We start from the raw sequence: 24,265 nt of genomic DNA on the forward strand, positions 1-24,265 counted from the left end.
TGAAAATGAAAGGCTTACAGCACATAGTATTCCAGGCAGTCTCCCATCCAAGTACTAACCAGGCCCGACACTGCTTAGCTTCCAAGATCAGACGAGATCGGGATTGTTCAGGTTGGTATGGCCGTAAGCAACGTCAAATGTTACTTAAGCAGTATATATAAGTTGTAAAAATGATCATTGCTTGTATTTTGATGATGTAAATGTTACCATGTCTCCTGAGGAAAATGAAAAGCTTACAGCACCTGGTATTCCCAGGCGGTCTCCCATCCAAGTACTAACCAGGCCCGACACTGCTTGGCTTCCGAGATCAAACGAGATCAGGCGTGTTCAGGGTGGTATGGCCGTAAGCAAGGTTTACTGTCACAAACGCAGTATCTATAAGTGGTCAAAATCATCATTGCATGAATTTTTGTTTTTGAGCTGAAGCTTCTACAATGATACAGTCTGCAAGGAAGTAGAGTCAGAATGTAACAGGTAGATATGAATCAGAGACAAAAACAAGGCGACCCGGTCCAACCAGGGTTTGGGTGTGATTTGTGTTTAAACTGAACACTGCCTGAGATTGGCTTATCGTGAAAGGCCTACAGCACCTTAGCCAATCATCATCACCTATGCGGACGTCGCAGCTGTTTCAGCATGTCAATTTCAGCATATCAATTTCAACTTTTGCCTGTCTGAAAATTGCCGGACGGCTCTTGTTGACTTTGACGCCGACTTTCTCGTTGGTTTATGCAGCATTTGGTAACAAATTCAAAGCCACCCTCTCTGAGGAAAGATTGCACTTTCAGGCAATTTCCCAGAGTGCTCCCTACTGAGATATTCAGCTCTTTTGCTGTTTTGTTGGTTGCCATTGATGCTTCTCATTCGGGAAATGTTTTGTAAAACTTTGGACGAAAATCAATGAACCATGCTCTATTCAAGTGTGTTCGTTGTCTTGCTTGCAATTTGTAACTCTGAGAAGCACTAAAGAATGTACAGATCCACAGAGGCTTGTATAAAACAAACTTTCAGTAAGATCAAAGGCAAAGATTCTATGCCATCATGGCCAAAGGAAAAGATTTGATGAAAGGAGAGAATTCTATGACATCATGAAGGAAAACATTCTATGGCACATTCTATGTAAATTTTGTGAGGAGTGCGCTAGGAAGAGAGAGTGTGGGAAAGATTTTCCAAATTTCTTCTGTTTTCTGTGATCATTTTCTTTTCTCCCACTCTGGTTGTGTTTTCATTTAGGTTCCTCGATCAAAGTTTTCATTAACACCTTTCAATCTTGAGTAGTGAGATCTATAACACTGCCGTCCGATGGTACTATTGATATGATAATATATGTCGTCAGATTTTGGCATGCGCAACCAAAATCACCACTACCACTCTTCTACCAACTGTATCAGTATTAGTGAAAAATAGTAGATGTAATTATTTTTGTACCTTTAACATATTTACTTTTATATAGTTTCTCTCCTTTGGTTTTGGTTTGTTTTATCATTTTGCATTGTCTGTAAAACCTTCATTTCTCCACGGGGAATAACGTAAAATAGTCCTGCCTTATCTCTAATTCAAGATTCAAGTGATTCAGTGCATCTAATGACAACTAACTGGGGTCTTTTTATTTTCATAGATCACTCTTTTATACATGTCTCATAAAAAGTCCAGCATTAGAACATAAATAATTAAATAAGAAGGGTGGCTGTTCGACTATAGTTGTAGTTGTACAACTATTTAACGCTGTACCAGTTCACAGCATCACAATGGGCTACCACCTCAGACGTTGGGGTTTGCTGTATTGCCCGAAAGAAACGCAAAAACAGAACTAATTTACATAATTCTTACATCATTGTGTAGTAAAGCCACAAGTAGCGCTGTTAATAGGTTCCAGCTAGACCATTATGTACCTCAGAGGGAAATACGATAAAGAATCAGCCGCACATGATTAAACTACACGTGACACAAACATATTGATTATACAATGTGGATGAGGCTTAAACAAACCTTTACACACAGTTATGGGAGCATGTTGGTCTAATTTTTGTGTATTGTTTTCGCGCACGTACAGACGCACGTGCGACTACATGCGCGCACATGGAGTAACGTTACATCCATACGTAGTTCCGTGCATGCTCACGCACATACAAAAGAAACGATGGATGAAACAGGGCGATGACGTCATGGGATGTCTTCCTTTGATGATGTCCTCAATTGTTTTCCTTTGATGATGATGTCATGAAATGTTTTCCTTTGATCATGATGGCATAGAATCTTTGCCTTTGATCTTATTGAAAGTTTGTTTTATACAAACCTAGGTGGGTCCGTAGATTCTGTTAGACTTTCAAACTGAAAGCAAGCGAGACAAGCAAACACGGGCGTCTTACGAGGTGGTATGGTGTCAGTCACAAAAGCGATACATATAAGTGGTCAAAATCAATATTGCATGTATTATGATGATGGAAATGTTCCTGTGTCCCCTGATGAAAATGAAAGGCTTACAGAACCTGGTATTCCCGGGCAGCCTCCCATCCAAGTACTAACCAGGCCCGACACTGCTTAGCTTCCGAGATCAGACGAGATTGGGCGTGTTCAGGCTGGTATGGCCGTAAGCGATGTGAAATGTTACTAAAGCAGTATATATAAGTGGTCAAAATGATCATTGCATGTATTTTGATGATGTAAATGTTACCATGTCTCCTGATGAAAATGAAAGGCTTACAGCACCTAGTATTCCCAGGCGGTCTCCCATCCAAGTACTAACCAGGCCCGACACTGCTTAGCTTCCGAGATCAGACGAGATCGGGCGTGTTTCAGGTTGGTATGGCCGTAAGCAATGTCAAATGTTACTAAAGCAGTATATATAGTTGTAAAAATGATCATTGCATGTATTTTGATGATGTAAATGTTACCATGTCTCCTGATGAAAATGAAAGGCTTACAGCACATAGTATTCCCAGGCGGTCTCCCATCCAAGTACTAACCAGGCCCGACACTGCTTAGCTTCCAAGATCAGACGAGATCGGGATTGTTCAGGTTGGTATGGCCGTAAGCAACGTCAAATGTTACTTAAGCAGTATATATAAGTTGTAAAAATGATCATTGCTTGTATTTTGATGATGTAAATGTTACCATGTCTCCTGAGGAAAATGAAAAGCTTACAGCACCTGGTATTCCCAGGCGGTCTCCCATCCAAGTACTAACCAGGCCCGACACTGCTTGGCTTCCGAGATCAAACGAGATCAGGCGTGTTCAGGGTGGTATGGCCGTAAGCAAGGTTTACTGTCACAAACGCAGTATCTATAAGTGGTCAAAATCATCATTGCATGAATTTTTGTTTTTGAGCTGAAGCTTCTACAATGATACAGTCTGCCAGGAAGTAGAGTCAGAATGTAACAGGTAGATATGAATCAGAGACAAAAACAAGGCGACCCGGTCCAACCAGGGTTTGGGTGTGATTTGTGTTTAAACTGAACACTGCCTGAGATTGGCTTATCGTGAAAGGCCTACAGCACCTTAGCCAATCATCATCACCTATGCGGACGTCGCAGCTGTTTCAGCATGTCAATTTCAGCATATCAATTTCAACTTTTGCCTGTCTGAAAATTGCCGGACGGCTCTTGTTGACTTTGACGCCGACTTTCTCGTTGGTTTATGCAGCATTTGGTAACAAATTCAAAGCCACCCTCTCTGAGGAAAGATTGCACTTTCAGGCAATTTCCCAGAGTGCTCCCTACTGAGATATTCAGCTCTTTTGCTGTTTTGTTGGTTGCCATTGATGCTTCTCATTCGGGAAATGTTTTGTAAAACTTTGGACGAAAATCAATGAACCATGCTCTATTCAAGTGTGTTCGTTGTCTTGCTTGCAATTTGTAACTCTGAGAAGCACTAAAGAATGTACAGATCCACAGAGGCTTGTATAAAACAAACTTTCAGTAAGATCAAAGGCAAAGATTCTATGCCATCATGGCCAAAGGAAAAGATTTGATCAAAGGAGAGAATTCTATGACATCATGAAGGAAAACATTCTATGGCACATTCTATGTAAATTTTGTGAGGAGTGCGCTAGGAAGAGAGAGTGTGGGAAAGATTTTCCAAATTTCTTCTGTTTTCTGTGATCATTTTCTTTTCTCCCACTCTGGTTGTGTTTTTCATTTAGGTTCCTCGATCAAAGTTTTCATTAACACCTTTCAATCTTGAGTAGTGAGATCTATAACACTGCCGTCCGATGGTACTATTGATATGATAATATATGTCGTCAGATTTTGGCATGCGCAACCAAAATCACCACTACCACTCTTCTACCAACTGTATCAGTATTAGTGAAAAATAGTAGATGTAATTATTTTTGTACCTTTAACATATTTACTTTTATATAGTTTCTCTCCTTTGGTTTTGGTTTGTTTTATCATTTTGCATTGTCTGTAAAACCTTCATTTCTCCACGGGGAATAACGTAAAATAGTCCTGCCTTATCTCTAATTCAAGATTCAAGTGATTCAGTGCATCTAATGACAACTAACTGGGGTCTTTTTTATTTTCATAGATCACTCTTTTATACATGTCTCATAAAAAGTCCAGCATTAGAACATAAATAATTAAATAAGAAGGGTGGCTGTTCGACTATAGTTGTAGTTGTACAACTATTTAACGCTGCACCAGTTCGCAGCATCACAACGGGTTACCACCTCAGACGTTGGGGTTTGCTGTATTGCCCGAAAGAAACGCAAAAACAGAACTAATTTACATAATTCTTACATCATTGTGTAGTAAAGCCACAAGTAGCGCTGTTAATAGGTTCCAGCTAGACCATTATGTACCTCAGAGGGAAATACGATAAAGAATCAGCCGCACATGATTAAACTACACGTGACACAAACATATTGATTATACAATGTGGATGAGGCTTAAACAAACCTTTACACACAGTTATGGGAGCATGTTGGTCTAATTTTTGTGTATTGTTTTCGCGCACGTACAGACGCACGTGCGACTACATGCGCGCACATGGAGTAACGTTACATCCATATGTAGTTCCGTGCATGCTCACGCACATACAAAAGAAACGATGGATGAAACAGGGCGATGACGTCATGGGATGTCTTCCTTTGATGATGTCCTCAATTGTTTTCCTTTGATGATGATGTCATGAAATGTTTTCCTTTGATCATGATGGCATAGAATCTTTGCCTTTGATCTTATTGAAAGTTTGTTTTATACAAACTAGGTGGGTCCGTAGATTCTGTTAGACTTTCAAACTGAAAGCAAGCGAGACAAGCAAACACGGGCGTCTTACGAGGTGGTATGGTGTCAGTCACAAAAGCGGTACATATAAGTGGTCAAAATCAATATTGCATGTATTATGATGACGAAAATGTTCCTGTGTCCCCTGATGAAAATGAAAGGCTTACAGAACCTGGTATTCCCGGGCAGCCTCCCATCCAAGTACTAACCAGGCCCGACACTGCTTAGCTTCCGAGATCAGACGAGATTGGGCGTGTTCAGGTTGGTATGGCCGTAAGCGATGTGAAATGTTACTAAAGCAGTATATATAAGTGGTCAAAATGATCATTGCATGTATTTTGATGATGTAAATGTTACCATGTCTCCTGATGAAAATGAAAAGCTTACGGCGCCTGGTTTTCCCAGGCGGTCTCCCATCCAAGTACTAACCAGGCCCGACAATGCTTAGCTTCCGAGATCAGACGAGATCTTTATTGTTCTTTTTTTTTTTTGTTTTTTTATTAGTCTTAAATCACAAATTTACACGTCAAGTCAACTTTTGCACATAGACCAGAAAAGAAACAAACCTATCGTAGTTCTCATGAATGTATCAAAAGAAAAATCAAAGAATCAAGCTGAATAAAAAAAAAAAAAAATCCAACTCTCACCAATTCAACAAAACTTCCCCCTTTTCCCCATAACAAATAAACTTATTGCCACTCATGAAAATTTCCCTCACCTCCTCTCCCCCATACTTGCAGTTCAGTTCAGTATCTCTTTTCATTATTGTCTTAAACAGATCTTTAATTTGTACATTTCTCCCTTCAAAATGAGCATAATTCCTTCTATATACAACCGCCAATCTGGCATGGCTCAAAGTGTAGTTAATTAACCATAAATTCACAGTCTTTTTCTTTTCAAGTAAACCAAACAGAAAGAGCTTCCTCCACCCCTCCTTCAGCTCTGATCCCAAGTCGCCAATGTTCCTCAAAAGTTTTTTCAGGAAATCAAAGAAATCAACTAACTCAAAACAATCCAAAAAATAGTGCAAAAAACTCTCATGGCCACTTTTACATACATCACACATTGCACTTACAGCATTATTTATTTTATGAAACACCACATTAGTATATATTCTGTTATGTTTTATAAGGAAATCGTTATTTTCACACTCTATACTGTTATATTTTATATTCCCATTCAACCATATCTTCTTGACATCCAAATCGTCGAACACGCCTGCCCAAACTTTCTCTGCTGCTGGCTCTTTTATCACATCAGCTATTAACCATTCATATACCTTTTTCTCTTCACTTTTGCAAAGGGGGATTTTTTCCTTTTTTTCAATCACAAATCTTAGGTGTACGCTTGTCTTGCTTAATCACACAGTCTCTTTTTTTAAATATTTTCCTTCCAGGGGATACTATTTTTAATCCGTCAATATTTACGATTTTTCTTTGTTTTCCCATCCATCAAATCCACACAAAATCATAAATACAATTCAACCCAAAAAAAACCCGGGATGACCTCTAAAAAAATACCCTTTGATTTTTTTAAATTTTTTCCCACATGAATTGGGGCCCATACAGACTTTTATTAAATTATTTTTAAATTTTCATTGAGAAACAAGGGTAGGTTAACAAACTTTTGAAACCCCATCACACTCATTTTCTATTTTTGGTAGAAATTTTCTCCAGCTTAAAACACCTCCCGTAAAATCTGGGATTTAACTGGTCATTGTTTGTTTGAAACCCATAAACAAACCATAGTTCCTATCCCACCACATTTTTCCCTTTTAAAAATCCTTCCATCCATATTCAACCCACGCCATGATTTTTGGATCGTTCTTACTCTTATTCCCCATTCTTTTATTTCCCAAATAAATGAGTTAGCCCCCCCTCCCTCTTTTTCCCCTATCAAAGTTTTTTGTGCAATTTTCACCCCTTTCCCCCTCCCATATAAAGTCACAAATAGTTTTGTTTAAAAACCATTAAACCCTCGGCATTCAAAATCCATCACATACACACAAACGAGAATAAAAAATATTCACCCCCATCACTTTTCCTTTCATTTTAAAGTTTTCTCCCCCTCCAAGTGTACAACTGTTTTTTTTCTTATTAATCACTCCGTCCATGTCTCATCTCTAGCCTTTTTGCTTGCCCCCCCCAGCCCACACTCCCAAACACCTTCATGTTTTTCCCCCTCCCCCCTTAACCCCATTTCTATCCTTTACATCTCAATGGCTGATCTCTGATTTATTTTTGTTGATTTTGCTCCTGATGCCCTTCCATTTTTTTTCTTTTATCTGTGCACCCTTTTCACATGTTTTTGTCCTGACGTAATAGTTGTGTGTCTGATATTGATTGATGACAAGGTCCCCCCATAGGGAAACGAACACCTTTCCCCTCCTGGTCGTTTTGATCAGAACGCCAGGGCTCAAACAACTATTGCATAAAATAGTGCTGACAAGGGGACTCCGTCTCATGATCTCCCAATCGAAAAGGTTTGTCAAGACACCGTTTACCTTCACTCGGCTCTTGGCACTGTTACAGCCCTTTACCCCATCCACCACCCTCTCCCCAAACCCCCAACTTTCCCCCCAGACTTTCTAAAACCCAGGAATCTGTGGTCTACTCTATCAAAGGCTTATTCCAATCTATTCCCCACTACCCCCCCTTTTCCCATCCTCTTTCATGTGTTTTTTGAACCCCTGATTGTGGCTATGTGTCTGCTTTTCTTTTCCCGGGTAGCGAAAACCTGCGTGTTTTTTTCTATGTTCCCTATACTCCCTTCACCCTATTTCCCGGGACTTTGTTAGTATCTTATAACTGTATTTAGCAAACAAATTTGGCCTGAAAATTTTTAAAATCTAACCTATTTCCTTTCTTTTTGTTTTTTATTGCTATTACACCCCCCCCATCCTATTTGCACTTGCCCGTTTTTCCACCCCTTAAATAATCTACCAAATTTCCCCCTTTCATTTTTTTACGCTTTGTACCATTCGACCCATCCACACTTCCGGGGACTCTTTCACTTTTCCATCCTCTATGGCCTCTATCACCCTCCTTCTCATTTATGTCTCTATCACACCTTTCCCCCTATCCTCTTAATCAGTTTCATTTCTACATTTTCCCATCACTTCACATGTTTCCCTTGATGTTGCCCCCCTTTCTTATAGAGATCCCATAAAATTCTTGTCCTTTCCAGAATTCCCAAAAATTCTACTATCTTCTCTCCTTTTTGTCATTAATTTCCTTTTTGTTGTTCTATTCTGTTTTTTTCTCAAACCCCCAAAAAATACCCTGGCACCTTTCACCTTGTAATGCATATTTTTGCTTTACTTTTCAGAATCCCCTCTACTGCCCTTCTAAACCCCTCTCAAAATTTTCATCTTTGCCTCCAAATAATTTGTTTAAAATTATCCCCCTCCTCATTGTTGCTCTATTTAACTCTCCCCCTCAATTTTGTTTCAGACCTTTTCCCCTTCATTTTTTTCCCCTTTTTCTTTTTTTATTTATCTAACACTAATTTGTTTAATTACATTTTTCATTTCTCCCATCGTTCCCCTATGTGTGTCTGCCTGTCATTTTCTTTATACCCCCCTCTTCTCCATTCTCTGGGTCTAGAAAAATCCAAATCTGTATCTTGTACTCCTCTTCTTCAATTAATCTGGTTTATTTCCACATCCCTCCTCCACCTCTCTTTCTCCACCTTAATTCAAAACTGCCCCATCATTTTTCATGAAGCTATTTCTTTGATGCCTTATTTTCCCAAACCCCAAAATATTTTTTATTTTGGGTTTTTTGAACCCCACCCTTCATCTGCCTCCTTGTGTATTCTCTTTTCTCTGGTTCTCTTCTCCCCATGCTTTATAACCCCCTTTTTCTTTCTCAGTTTCGGAAGCTTTTCTCGATTTTTCCCATCTAAATTCAACTCCCTTCCCTACATCTAGACGACTCATTTTATATTGAAGTCCCCAATATAATACACTTCCCTGCAATTATATTTTTAAGTTCTCTAATAATGCAACATTTTTTTTTTCTATATTTGGAACGATTTTTTTTAAAACGAATTTATTTCTCAAATTTAAATTCATCACCAAAAGTCCCCTGTCCATCTTTATACCTTTTTTATGTCTTCGACAACTCCTTTTAAATTTTTATTGTACCCCCCTTGATTTCTAGCCCCCCTTATTGTAATATATAGCTCTCTCCATTCCTCTCTTATTTTTTTAACTATGTCCCCGTCCCCAATTTGTTTCTTAATACTATAATATCGCGCGGTATGCAAATAATAGCTCTTTTTTTTACTCTTATTTTTTAGCCATTTGCGTTAACAAGGGGTTTTTGTGGAAAGAAGCAAAACTGAAAAAAATGAAACCGAAAGAAAAAAAGACCCAAAACTTTCAATCACAACCGGATTCGGTCCTTTTGCTCCCTCTTTTTTGTCTTTTTCCGCCCTTCCCCTTTGTGAAATCTTTGAAGTCTTTGTCAAAATCGGTTTCCGTTTTTCCTCTCTTCCCTGTCCATTTAACGGGCCTAGGTCCTTTTCTGCATTTTTCCTTCCTTGTTCAGCAGCAGGGGTTTGGGTTTTTCCACCCCTCCATTTGCGTTATTGTTTTCCCCTCCACGGTGTTCTCCCCCCCCGACATCCTTTTTCCACCGTTTTCGGGGTCCTCCCTTCCCGATCCCCATGTCCGCCACCCTTGTCTAGGTTTCCCTTTTTTGACCTTGGCCTCCTTCGCCGGTGGTGTCCCCTTTCTCCTCCACTTCCTCATCCACTCCTCCCCCCGTCCCTTTCCTCTCCCCCATCCCCCTGCGTATTTCCCCTCTCTCCCCATGAAACACTTTTAAATCCGGGATTCCCTGAAGATGTGTCCCGGTTTATGCATTTTTGCACCTTGGATTGTTTTTCATGTCACACGGAAATATCTACGCCCCCTTGGGTTCAAAAATTTTTTGGGGGTAGGCGCGATTGACTTGCCGTTAAAGGACCTTTAAAAACTCGTGCCCCTCGGGAAGTCTGTCCCGGCCCCACACGGCGTTTAAATTTCCGACAGTGCCCGGGCCCCCCATTCAAAGTCTTTCCATGATCGTGCTGTCCTCCAGATACCCCGGGGAAGTTTAGGAAAGAGAAACCCTGTCGTGTTCATTATGTCACGTCCGATCACTGGCACTCCATTTATTTTATGCCCTCAACAACTTTGCCTTCCCGGCACATCCTTATTGGATTTCAAATTTCTTTTCCGTCTTATTTTACAACCCAAAAAATTTCCCCCCCCATCCTTCTTCACATTTTAGCAAGTCCTTCCGCAATTGACTGGACTTCCACCTCCACTTCCCCGCAGTCCCCCCTCAAAATTTTTTTGTTGACAGCCATTCCCCGCACCACATCTTCATTTTCTCTTTCCCCTGGATTCATCTTATAAACTTCGCGAGAAAGAAACAGCCCCCGAACAGCCGAGACCATCGGGGGAAATTTTTTAGGGGGCAAAAGCTTGAAAAAAAAACAAAAAAAAAAACTATCTTCTGGTTCCAAACCCGGAAAAAAAATTATAACAAAGAAGAGGGCAAACGTGGCTGTGCCGCCACTCACGATAAAAATCCCACTATCGGGGGTTTTTCGGTTGGGAGGCGGGGAAAACAACGGAAATGTCTCTAAAGCAGTATATATAAGTGATCAAAATGACATTGAATGTATTTTGATGATGTAAATGTTACCCGTCCCTGATGAGAAAGAAAAGCTTAAAGTACCTGGTATTCCCAGGCGGTCCCCATCCAGTATTTAACCAGGCCCGACCATGGGCCCAATTTTGAGATAGACGGGTTCAGGTTTGGGATGGGGCCCAAGCAAGTCAATCATCACTAAAGCAGTATATAAAGTGGGCAAAAAAGATCTTGTGTATTTTGTATGTAAATGTTTCCTTCTCCGATGAAAAAAAAACGTTCAGCACCAGGGATTCCAGGGGGGCCCCATCCAAGTACTAACCCGGCCGACACTGCTTGGGTTCCCAATCAAATGGAAACGGGGTTTTTCAGGGGGGTTATGGCCGTAAACAACGTTAGGTGTCACAAAAGCGTATATATAAGTTTGGGCAAAAACACATGGCTGAAAATTTTTTTTTTTGAGCGAAGCTTCACAAGATACAGTCTGCCCGGAAGTAAGTCAGAATGTAACAGGTAGATTGAATCATAGAAAAAACAAGGCGACCGGGGCCCAAACCCGGGTTTGGGGGTTTATTTGGGTTTAAAATTAAAACTGCCTGAGATTGGCTTTTTTTGTGGGAAAGGCCTACTGCACCTTACCCAAACATCATCACCCATGTGGGCGTCGCAGCTGTTTTCGGCATGTCAAATTTTTAGATAAAAATTTCAACTTTTGCCTGTCTGAAAAAAGGGGCCGGCCCACTTTGTTGATTTGACGCCGACTTTTCGTTGGTTTTTTTTCAGCATTTGGTAAAAAATTCAAAGCCGCCCCCTCTAAGGAAAGATTGCAATTTTTAGGCAATTTCCCCGAGTGCTCCCTATGAGATATTCAGCCTTTTTGCTGTTTTGTTTGGGTTTCCATTGATGCTTGTTTTCGGGGAAATGTTTTTTAAAACTTTGGGACGAAAAACAATGAACCTGCCCTATTCAAGGTGTTCGTTGTTTGCTTGCATCAATTTTTAACTCTGAGAAGCACTAAAGAATGTACAATCCACAGAGGGTTGTATAAAAACAAACTTTTAGTAAGATCAAAAAGGGAAAGATTCTATGCAACATGGCCAAAAGAAAAGATTTTATGAAAAGGGGAGAAATTTTATGACTCAGGAAAACATTTTAGGCCATTCTATGTAAATTTTGTGAGGAAATGCGCTTTGGAAAGAGAGTGTGGGAAAGATTTTCCAAAAATTTTTCTGTTTTTGTGATATTTTCTTTTCTTTCCCCCCTGGTTGGTTTTCATTTTGGCCCCCGATCAAAGTTTTCATTAACACCCTTTTAAACTTGGTGTCAATAGTGAGATCTTAACATGCCGTCCGAGGTACTATTTATATGAAAATATGCGTCAATTTTGGCATGAGCAACAAAATCACCCCTACCCCTCTTCACCAAATGTATCAGTATTAGTGAAAAATAGTAGTAATGAAAAAATTTTGTACCTTTTAAAATATTTTACTTTTTTATGTTTCTTCCCTTTGGTTTTGGTTAGTTTTTCATTTTGCATTTTTCTGTAAAACCTTCATTTCTCCACGGGAATAACGTAAAAAAGTCCTGCCTTATTTCTAATTCAAGATTCAAGTGATTCAGTACATCTAATGACAACTAACTGGGGTCTTTTTTATTTTCATAGATCACTCTTTTATACACGTCTCATAAAAAGTCCAGCATTAGAGCATAAACACTCAAATATGTTAAGGTTGACTCTTCGACTATAGTTGTAGTTGTACAACTATTTAACGCTGTACCAGTTGGCAGCATCAAAACGTGCTAAACCGTTTAGCCTGTTCCAAGACAAACAGAAAACTTACAGCAATAAAAATGACAACACAACTACAGCCGGTAAACTGTTCTTAATTGCTTGCCTAGGTAAACAAAGGTTAAAAAAAATTAAAATACTAACATACATACAGACACATTCTGACACATTGAAATTGGCCGTTAGCACGTTAACTTAGCCCGTAGTTAGCTCCCCACTCCACCGTATGCTAACGACCACGTTAGCTCCACTGGCCTCGTTTTATTTCGGCATCAGTTCAAATTGTGGACAACAGCAAATTGATGCAAAATACAAGCAATGTTAGGAAAACATTTGTCAATATTTCGAATGACAAATCTCGACAGCACACGTCGGCTACTACCTAGGACGTTGGGGTTTGCTGTATTGCCCGAAAGAAATGCAAAAAACAGAACTAATTTACATAATACTTACATCATTGTGTAGTAAAGCCACAAGTTTGCGCTGTAAATAGGTTCCAGCTAGACCATTATGTACCTCAGAGGGAAATACGATAAAGAATCAGCCGCACATGATTAAACTACACGTGACACAAACATATTGATTATACAATGTGGATGAGGCTTAAAAAAACCTTTACACACAGTTATGGGAGCATGTTGGTCTAATTTTTGTGTATTGTTTTGGCGCACGTACAGACGCACGTGCGACTACATGCGCGCACATGGAGTAACGTTACATCCATACGTAGTTCCGTGCATGCTCACGCACATACAAAAGAAACGATGGATGAAACAGGGCGATGACGTCATGGGATGTCTTCCTTTGATGATGTCCTCAATTGTTTTCCTTTGATGATGATGTCATGAAATGTTTTCCTTTGATCATGATGGCATAGAATCTTTGCCTTTGATCTTATTGAAAGTTTGTTTTATACAAAACTAGGTGGGTCCGTAGATTCTGTTAGACTTTCAAACTGAAAGCAAGCGAGACAAGCAAACACGGGCGTCTTACGAGGTGGTATGGTGTCAGTCACAAAAGCGATACATATAAGTGGTCGAAATCAATATTGCATGTATTATGATGATGGAAATGTTCCTGTGTCCCCAGATGAAAATGAAAGGCTTACAGGACCTGGTATTCCCGGGTAGCCTCCCATTCAAGTTACTAACCACGCCCGACCCTGCTAAACTTCCGAGATCAGATGACACTGGGTGTGTTCAGTGTGGTATGCCCTTAAGACATTTTGTCAGTCACAAAAGCAGTATATATAAGTGGTCAAAATGATCATTGCATGTATTTTGATGATGTAAATGTTACCATTTCTCCTGATGAAAATGAAAAGCTTACAGCACCTGGTATTCCCAGGCGGTCTCCCATTCAAGTACTAACCAGGCCCTCCCTACACTGCCTAGCTTCCGAGATCAGACGTGTTCAGGGTGGTTTGGCCGTAAGCAATGGTGACTGTCACAAACACAGTATATATAAGTGGTCAAAATCATCATTGCATGTATTTTGATGATGTAAATGTTACCATGTATCCTGATGAAAATGAAAGGCTTACAGCACCTAGTATTCCCAGGCGGTCTCCCATCCAAGTACTAACCAGGATCGACCGTGCCTAGCTTCCGAGATCAGACGAGATCGGGTGTATTCAGGTTGGTATGGCCATAAGCAATTTCAAATGTCACTAAAGCAGTATATACAAGTGATCAAAATGATCATTGCATGTATTTTGATGATGTAAATGTTACCATGTCTCCTGATGAGAATGAAAAGCTTACAGCACCTGGTATTACCCTGCGGTCTCCCATCCAAGTACTAACCAGGCCCTACACTGCCTAGCTTCCGAGATCTGACGTGTTCAGGGTGGTATGGCCGTAAGCAATGGTGACTGTCACAAACACAGTATATATAAGTGGTCAAAATCATCATTGCATGTATTTTGATGATGTAAATGTTACCATGTCTCCTGATGAAAATGAAAGGCTTACAGCACCTTGTATTCCCAGGCGGTCTCCCATCCAAGTACTAACCAGGATCGACAGTGCCTAGCTTCCAAGATCAGATGAGATCGGCATGTTCAGGTTGGTATGGCAATAAGCAATTTCAAATGTCACTAAAGCAGTATATATAAGTGGTCACACAGATCATTGAATGTATTTTGATGATGTAAATGTTACCATGTCTCCTGATGAAAATGAAAAGCTTACAGCACCTGGTATTCGCTGGAGGTCTCCCATCCAAGTGCTAACAGGCCCGACCAAGCTTGGCTTCCGAGATCAGACGAGATCAGGCGTGTTCAGGTTGGTATGGCCATAAGCAATGTCAATGTCACTAAAGCAGTATATATAAGTCGTCAAAATGATCATCGCATGTATTTTGATGATGTAAATGTTACCATGTCTCCTGATGAAAATGAAAAGCTTACAGCACCTGGAATTCCCAGGCGGTCTCCCATCCAAGTACTAACCAGGCCCGACAATGCTTAACTTCCAAGATCAGACGAGACAGCGTGTTCAGGGTGGTATGGCCGTAAGCAGTGGTAACTGTCACAAACGCAGTATATATAAGTGGTCAAAATCATCATGGCATGTATTTTGATGATGTAAATGTTACCATGTCTCCTGATGAAAATGAAAAGCTTACAGGACATGGTATTCCCAGGCGGTCTCCCATCCAAGTACTAACCAGGCCCGACCAAGCTTAGCTTCCGAGAACAGACGAGATCGGTCTTGTTCAGGTTGGTATGGCAGTAAACAATGGTACCTGTCACAAACGCAGTATATATAAGTGGTCAAAATGATCATTGCAGGTATTTTGATGATGTAAATGTTACCATGTTTCCTGATGAAAATGAAATGCTTACAGCACCTGGTATTCCCAATTGGTCTCCCATCCAAGTACTAACCAGGCCCGACACTGCTTAGCTTCCGCTATCAGACGAGATCGGGCGTGTTCAATTTGGTATGGCCGTAAGCAACGTCAAATGTCACTAAAGCAGTATATATAAGTGATCAAAATGATCATTGCATGTATTTGATGATGTAAATGTTACCATGTCTCCTGATGAAAATGAAAGGCTTACAGCACCTGGTATTCACAGGCGGTCTCCCATCCAAGTATTAACCAGGCCCTACACTGCCTAGCTTCCGAGATCAGACGTGTTCAGGGTGGTATGTCCGTAAGCAATGGTGACTGTCACAAACGCAGTATATATAAGTGGTCAAAATCATCATTGCATGTATTTTGATGATGTAAATGTTACCATGTCTCCTGATGAAAATGAAAGGCTTACAGCACCTAGTATTCCCAGGCGGTCTCCCATCCAAGTACTAACCAGGATCGACAGTGCCTAGCTTCCAAGATCAGACGAGATCGGGCATGTTCAGGTTGGTTATGGCAATAAGCAATTTCAAATGTCACTAAAGCAGTATATATAAGTGGTCACACAGATCATTGCATGTATTTTGATGATGTAAATGTTACCATGTCTCCTGATGAAAATGAAAAGCTTACAGCACCTGGTATTCGCTGGAGGTCTCCCATCCAAGTGCTAACTAGGCCCCCGGACCAATGCTTGGATTCCGAGATCAGACGAGATCAGGCGTGTTCAGGTTGGTATGGCCATAAGCAATGTCAAATGTCACTAAAGCAGTATATATAAGTCGTCAAAATGATCATCGCATGTATTTGATGATGTAAAATGTTACCATGTCTCCTGATGAAAATGAAAAGCTTACAGCACCTGGTATTCCCAGGCGGTCTCCCATCCAAGTACTAACCAGGCCCGACAATGCTTAACTTCCAAGATCAGACGAGATCAGCCGTGTTCAGGGTGGTATGGCCGTAAGCAGTGGTAACTGTCACAAACACAGTATATATAAGTGCTCAAAATCATCATTGCATGTATTTTGATGATGTAAATGTTACCATGACTCCTGAAGAAAATGAAAGGGCTTACAGCACCTAGTACTCCCAGGCGGTCTCCCATCCAAGGAGTAACCAGGCCCGACCGTGCCTAGCTTCCGAGATCAGGCGTGTTCAGGTTGGTATGGCCATAAGCAATGGCAAATGTCACTAAAGTAGTATATATAAGTGCTCAAAATGATCATCGCATGTATTTTGATGATGTAAATGTTACCATGTCTCCTGATGAAAATGAAAAGCTTACAGCACCTGGTATTCCCAGGCGGTCTCCCATCCAAGTACTAACCAGGCCCGACAATGCTTAACTTCCAAGATCAGACGAGATCAGCCGTGTTCAGGGTGGTATGGCCGTAAGCAACGTCAAATGTCACTAAAGCAGTATATATAAGTGATCAAAATGATCATTTCATGTATTTTGATGATGTAAATGTTACCATGTCTCCTGAGGAAAATGAAAAGCTTACAGCACCTGGTATTCCCAGGCGGTCTCCCATCCAAGTACTAACCAGGCCCGACACTGCTTGGCTTCCGAGATCAAACGAGATCAGGCGTGTTTTTTTTTTTTTTTTTTTTTTTTTCTTTTTATTAGTCTTCAATCACAAATTTACACGTCACGTCAACTTTTGCACATAGATCAGAAAAGAAACAAAGCTATCATAGTTCTCATGAATGTATCAAAAGAAAAATCAAACAATCAAACTAAATAAAAAGTACAAATCCAACTCTCACCAATTCAATAAAACTCCTCCCTTTTCGCCATCACAAATAAACTTATTCCCACTCATGAAAATTCTCTCACCTCCTCTCCCCCATACTTGCAGTTCAGTTCAATATCTCTTTTCATTATTGTCTTAAACAAATCTTTAATTTGTACATTTCTCCTTCAAAATGAGCATAATTCCTTCTATATACAACCGCCAATCTGGCATGGCTCAAAGTGTAGTTAATTAACCAAAAATTCACAGTCTTTTTCTTTTCAAGTAAACCAAACAGAAAGAGCTTCCTCCACCCCTCCTTCAGCTCTGATCCCAAGTCGCCAATGTTCCTCAAAAGTTTTTTCAGGAAATCAAAGAAATCAACTAACTCAAAACAATCTAAAAAAAAGTGCAAAAAACTCTCATGGCCACTTTTACATACATCACACATTGCACTTACAGCATTATTTATTTTATGAAACACCACATTCGTATATATTCTGTTATGTTTTATAAGGAAATCGTTATTTTCACACTCTATACTGTTATATTTTATGTTCCCATTCAACCATATCTTCTAACATCCAAATCATTGAAACACGCCAGCCCAAACTTTCTCTGCTGCTGGCTCTTTTATCACATCAGCTATTAACCATTCATATACCTTTTTCAACTTCACATTTTCAAAGAGGCATTTCTTCTCTTTTTCAATCACATACATCTTGGGTGTACGCTTGTCTTGCTTAATCACACAGTCTCTTTTAATAATGTTTGTCCATTCCAGAGGTATACTACTTTTATCCGCTCATTATTCGGCTGACTTTTTCTTTGCTTTCCATACCATCTAAATCATTCACAGAATCATAATACAATTCAATCTCAAAAACCCCGGGATGACCTCATAAATAATATCCTTGACTTGTTTAATATTTGCCACCATGAATTGTGGCTCATACAGACTTTTATTATTATATTTAAATTTCTCATTGAGAAACAAGGGTAGGTTAACAAACATTTGCAATCCATCACACTCATATTCTACTTTTGGTAGAAATTTTCTCCACGCTTCAAACACCTCCTGTAAAACTCTGGGATTTTAACTGTCATTGATTGTTTGAAACCCATAAACAAACCATAGTCACCTATCCCACCCACTTCATCCACATATTTCCTTAAAAAACTCCTTCCATCCATAGTTCAATCCACGCTCCATGTATTTTTGGGATCGTTCTTACTTATTGCCGTTCTTTTCATTTCCAAATCAATGAGCTTCAGCCCACCCTCTCTCTTCTTCCCTATCAAAGTTTTTTGTGCAATTTTCACCCTTTCCCCTCCATATAAAGTCACAAATAGTTTTGTTTAACACATTCATAACCCACTCTGGCATGTCTAACACTCTCATCACATATACACAAACTGAGAATAACAAATTATTCACCACCATCACTTTTCCTTTCAGTTTAAGTTTTCTCCCCCTCCATAGTGTACATACTGTTTTTATCTTATTAATCACTCCAGTCCATGTCTCATCTCTAGCCTCTTTGCTTGCCACCCCCAGACACAGTCCCAACACCTTCATGTATTTCTCCTCCACCTTTAAGCCCATTTCTATCTCTCTATATCTCCAATGTACATGATCTCTGATTTAGTTTTGTTGATTTTGGCTCCTGATGCCCGTCCATATTTTTCTATTATCTGTAGCACCCTTTTCACACTGTTGTTGTCCCTGACCGTAATAGTTGTGTCGTCTGCATATTGATTGATGACACAGGTCCCTCCATAGGGCAACTGAACACCTTTCACCTCCTGGTCAGTTTTGATCAGCATCGCCAGGGGCTCAACAACTATTGCATACAGTAGTGCTGACAGGGGACATCCCTGTCTCACTGATCTCTCCACATCGAAAAGGTTTGTCAAGACACCGTTTACCTTCACTCGGCTCTTGGCACTGTCATACAGCCTCTTTACCCATCCCCATCCTCTCCCCGAACCCAACTTTCTCCAGTACTCTAAACAGGAATCTGTGGTCTACTCTATCAAAGGCCTTATTCCAATCTATTCCCAGCACTACTCCCCCTTTTCCATCCTCTTTCATGTGTTCTATTGAATCTCTGATTGTGGCTATTGTGTCTGCTATGTCTCTTCCGGGTATGCTGTAACTCTGCGTGTTCTGTACTATGTTCCCTATCACTCCCTTCATCCTATTTGCCAGGACTTTAGTTAGTATCTTATAATCTGTATTTAGCAAACTAATTGGCCTGTAGTTTTCCAAATCTAACTTACTTCCTTTCTTTTTGTATATTATTGCTATTACACCCTCCCCCATCTATTCTGCACTTGCCCTGTTCTTTCCATCCCTTGAATACATCTACCAGAATTTGCGCTACCTCATTTTTGTACGCTTTGTACCATTCGATCCCTATCCCATCACTTCCTGGACTCTTTCCACTTTTCAATCCTCCTATGGCCTCTATCACCTCCTTCTCATTTTATGTCTCTATCACACCATTCCCTATCCTCTTCACTCAGTTTCCTTTCTACACTTTCCATCACTTCATCTATGCTTCCTTGATCTATGTCCCCTTTCTTATAGAGATCCCCATAAAATTCTTGTACCCTTTCCAGAATCTCCACATAATCTACTATCTTCTCTCCGTTTTTGTCATTAATTTCCTTTATGTATGTTCTATTCTGTTTTCTTTTCTCTAACGCCAAAAAATATCCTGTGCACTTTCACCTTCTAATGCATATTTTGCTTTACTTCTCAGAATCGCTCCTCTACATTTCTCCGTCTCAAACCTCTCTAACTTCATCTTTGCCTCCAAATAATTGTTTATATTATAACCCTCCTCATTGTCTGCTCTACTTAACTCTGCCCTCAATTTTTGTTTCAGAGCCTTTTCCTCCTTCATCATTTTCCCTTTTCTTTTCTTACTATATCTAATACTAATTTGCTTAATTAAAGTTTTTATCTTCTCCCATCGTTCCCCTATGCTGTCGTCAAGCCTGTCATTTTCTTTATACACTCCTCTTCTCCTATTCTCTCGGTCTAGCAAATCCATAATCTGTATCTTGTACTCCTCTTCTTCAATTAATCCTGCGTTTAATATCCACATCCCTCCTCCTATCTCTTCTTTCTCCACCTTAATTCGAAACATGACCCCATCATGGTCACTGAAGCTATTTCTTTGATGCCTTATTTTGTCGATGTACCCAATAATGCTACTTTGCACCAACACCAAATCTATTCTACTTTGTTTTAGAACCCCATCTCTCATCTGCCTCCTTGTGTATTCTCTCTTCTCTGAGTTCTCTTCTCTCCATGCATCTATAAGCCCCTTTTCTTTCATCAGCTCGGACAGCATGTTTCTCGATCTTTCCCATCTAAATTCAAACTCCCTTACCTACATCTAGACGATACATTTTATATTGAAGTCCCCAACTATAATACACTTCCTGCGATTATATTTTTAAGTTCTCTAATAATGCAACACTTATCTTTTTCTATATTTGGAACGTATATATTTATTAATCTGAATTCTATTTCTCTATATTTAAATTCTATCACCAAAATTCTCCTGTCTCATCTCTATATACCTCTTTTATGTCTTCGACAACGTCCTTTTTAATCATTATTGCTACCCCCCTTGCGTTTCTAGCCCCATTATTATAGTATATAGTCCCCTCCATTCCTCTCTCATTTCTTTAACTATGTCCTCGTCCCAATTAGTTTCTTGAATACATATAATATCGCTGCGGTATGCAAATAATAGCTCTTTTATTTTTCTCTTATTTCTTAGCCCATTTGCGTTAATAGAGGTTATTGTGGCCATGAGAGCAAAACTGAATATAAATAGAAACCAAAAGTAAACATTTAAACCAAAACTATACAATCACATACCGGATTTCGGTCCTTTTCGCTCCTCTCTTTCTTTGTCTTTCTCCGCCTTCCGCTTTGCTGAGAATCTTTGAAAGATCTTTGTCAAGTCTGGTTGTCCGTTCTCTTCCTCTCTTTCATGTCCATTTAATCGTCCTCGGTTCCTTTTCTTCATTCTCCTTTCCTTGTTTGGCAGCAGGGTTCGGTTTCTCTCCACCCTCTCCATTTGCGTTCTTGTTGTCCGCTTCACTGGTGTTCTCCGCTCCACCGACATCCTTTCCACAGTTTTCGGATCCTCCTCTTCCTCGATCCCCATGTCCTCCTCACCCTTGTCTAGGACCTCTGTTTGACCTTGGCCTCCTTCGCCGTCGTGGTTGTTGCGTCCGTTCTCTTCCTCCACTTCCTCACCCATCTCCTCCTCCGTCCTTCTCCTCTCGGCGCACTCCCGTGCGTAGTGGCCACTCTCTCCGCACCTGAAACACTTGAACTCCGGGCATTCTCTGAAGATGTTGTCCCGGCTTGATGCATTTTCTGCACACTTGGATTTGTCTATCGTGGATCACACGGAAATACTCCACGCCCCTCATAGTTTCAAATTTAGTGGAGTATGGCAGCGATCTGACTTGCTCGTTGAATCGGACCTTTAAAAATCTCGTGCGTCGGCAATGTCTGTGCCCGGCCACACACGGCGTTTAATTGCCGACAGTGGCCGGACCCCCCATTCATTAAGTCTTTCCATGATCGTGCTGTCCTCCAGATACACGGGTAAGTTTAGGAAAGAGACGACCATGTCGCTGTTCATTATGTCACGTCCGATCACTGGCACTCCATTTATTCTTATACCATCATCAACTTTGCCTTCCCGGCACCATCCTTCATCGTGATTTCGAATTTCTTGTCCGTCTTCATTCTACAACCTAAAATTTCCCCACACTCCTTCTTTACACCTTTCAGCAGGTCCATTACCGCGATTGATTTCGTATCTTCCACCTCCACCTCCACCGTCAGCTCCCTCTCAAACTTTTTCGTATTTACAGCCATTCCTTGCATCTGAGGGTTCATTGTATCTTCCTCCCTTGATTCATCATAATTAGTTTAGGCGGAAAAAAAAAAAAAAAAATCCCCGAACAGCCCGAGAGCCGTCGGGGAAATTACGGGGATGATAAGCACAAAAGATCAAATAAAACAACTATTCTTCTGATTTCAAACAAAGAACAAAAATATCACAGAGAAGTCAGGCAGTCGCTGTGCAAATTCGAAATTCGCGCCACTCGCAATCACCACTCCCACTATCGGGCGTGTTCAGGGTGGTATGGCCGTAAGCAGCGTTGACTGTCACAAACGCAGTATCTATAAGTGGTCAAAATCATCATTGCATGAATTTTTGTTTTTGAGCTGAAGCTTCTACAATGATACAGTCTGCCAGGAAGTAGAGTCAGAATGTAACAGGTAGATATGAATCAGAAACAAAAATACAAGGCCGACCCCGGTCCAACCAGGGTTTGGGTTGTGATTTGTTTTTAACATGAACACTGCCTGAGATTGGCTTATCGTGAAGGCCTACTGCACCTTAGCCAATCATCATCACCTATGCGGACGTCGCAGCTGTTTCAGCATGTCAATTTCAGCATATCAATTTCAACTTTTGCCTGTCTGAAAATTGCCGGACGGCTCTTGTTGACTTTGACGCCGACTTTCTCGTTGGTTTATGCAGCATTTGGTAACAAATTCAAAGCCGCCCTCTCTGAGGAAAGATTGCACTTTCAGGCAATTTCCCAGAGTGCTCCCTACTGAGATATTCAGCTCTTTTGCTGTTTTGTTGGTTGCCATTGATGCTTCTCATTCGGGAAATGTTTTGTAAAACTTTGGACGAAAATCAAGTGTGTTCGTTGTCTTGCTTGCAGTCAATTTGTAACTCTGAGAAGCACTAAAGAATGTACAGATCCACAGAGGCTTGTATAAAACAAACTTTCAGTAAGATCAAAGGCAAAGATTCTATGCCATCATGGCCAAAGGAAAAGATTTGATGAAAGGAGAGAATTCTATGACATCATGAAGGAAAACATTCTATGGCACATTCTATGTAAATTTTGTGAGGAGTGCGCTAGGAAGAGAGAGTGTGGGAAAGATTTTCCAAATTTCTTCTGTTTTCTGTGATCATTTTCTTTTCTCCCACTCTGGTTGTGTTTTCATTTAGGTTCCTCGATCAAAGTTTTCATTAACACCTTTCAATCTTGAGTAGTGAGATCTATAACACTGCCGTCCGATGGTATTATTGATTGATTAATATATGTCGTCAGATTTTGGCATGCGCAACCAAAATCACCACTACCACTCTTCTACCAACTGTATCAGTATTAGTGAAAATAGTAGTAGATGTAATTATTTTTGTACCTTTAACATATTTACTTTTATATAGTTTCCTCCTTTGGTTTTGGTTTGTTTTATCATTTTGCATTGTCTGTAAAACCTTCATTTCTCCACGGGGAATAACGTAAAATAGTCCTGCCTTATCTCTAATTCAAGATTCAAGTGATTCAGTGCATCTAATGACAACTAACTGGGGTCTTTTTTATTTTCATAGATCACTCTTTTATACATGTCTCATAAAAAGTCCAGCATTAGAACATAAATAATTAAATAAGAAGGGTGGCTCTTCGACTATAGTTGTAGTTGTACAACTATTTAACGCTGCACCAGTTCGCAGCATCACAACGGGCTACCACCTCAGACGTTGGGGTTTGCTGTATTGCCCGAAAGAAACGCAAAAACAGAACTAATTTACATAATTCTTACATCATTGTGTAGTAAAGCACAAGTAGCGCTGTTAATAGGTTCCAGCTAGACCATTATGTACCTCAGAGGGAAATACGATAAAGAATCAGCCGCACATGATTAAACTACACGTGACACAAACATATTGATTATACAATGTGGATGAGGCTTAAAACAAACCTTTACACACAGTTATGGGAGCATGTTGGTCTAATTTTTGTGTATTGTTTTCGCGCACGTACAGACGCACGTGCGACTACATGCGCGCACATGGAGTAACGTTACATCCATACGTAGTTCCGTGCATGCTCACGCACATACAAAAGAAACGATGGATGAAACAGGGCGAT

At 40.3% G+C, this 24,265-nt stretch overlaps 1 protein-coding gene, 5 non-coding genes and 11 pseudogenes across 6 annotated transcripts in view; 1 reads left to right on the forward strand and 16 right to left on the reverse strand.

Annotated features, from left to right (window-relative positions):
- Positions 1-24,265, forward strand: part of LOC125001199 (NLR family CARD domain-containing protein 3-like) — a 283,132-nt gene that overhangs the window by 145,010 nt on the left and 113,857 nt on the right. The window lies entirely within an intron of this gene.
- LOC125002505 lies at positions 12-129 on the reverse strand (annotated as a pseudogene).
- On the reverse strand, positions 231-349 carry LOC125001951. Its single transcript, XR_007111737.1, has one exon. It is a non-coding gene; the product is annotated as a 5S ribosomal RNA (ribosomal RNA).
- Positions 2,478-2,596, reverse strand: LOC125001933 (annotated as a pseudogene).
- On the reverse strand, positions 2,698-2,817 carry LOC125003178. The gene has a single exon (XR_007112044.1). It is a non-coding gene; the product is annotated as a 5S ribosomal RNA (ribosomal RNA).
- Positions 2,918-3,036, reverse strand: LOC125001770 (annotated as a pseudogene).
- LOC125001963 lies at positions 3,138-3,256 on the reverse strand. The gene has a single exon (XR_007111738.1). It is a non-coding gene; the product is annotated as a 5S ribosomal RNA (ribosomal RNA).
- LOC125001883 lies at positions 5,386-5,504 on the reverse strand (annotated as a pseudogene).
- Positions 14,196-14,314, reverse strand: LOC125001764 (annotated as a pseudogene).
- Positions 14,416-14,524, reverse strand: LOC125002904 (annotated as a pseudogene).
- Positions 14,845-14,962, reverse strand: LOC125002518 (annotated as a pseudogene).
- LOC125001855 lies at positions 15,063-15,179 on the reverse strand (annotated as a pseudogene).
- Positions 15,281-15,399, reverse strand: LOC125002740 (annotated as a pseudogene).
- On the reverse strand, positions 15,501-15,619 carry LOC125001482 (annotated as a pseudogene).
- Positions 15,720-15,828, reverse strand: LOC125002862 (annotated as a pseudogene).
- On the reverse strand, positions 16,375-16,493 carry LOC125003314. Its single transcript, XR_007112173.1, has one exon. It is a non-coding gene; the product is annotated as a 5S ribosomal RNA (ribosomal RNA).
- Positions 16,806-16,924, reverse strand: LOC125003315. Its single transcript, XR_007112174.1, has one exon. It is a non-coding gene; the product is annotated as a 5S ribosomal RNA (ribosomal RNA).

Source organism: Mugil cephalus, chromosome 23 (assembly GCF_022458985.1).
Source record: "Mugil cephalus isolate CIBA_MC_2020 chromosome 23, CIBA_Mcephalus_1.1, whole genome shotgun sequence".
Lineage (NCBI taxonomy): Eukaryota > Metazoa > Chordata > Actinopteri > Mugiliformes > Mugilidae > Mugil > Mugil cephalus.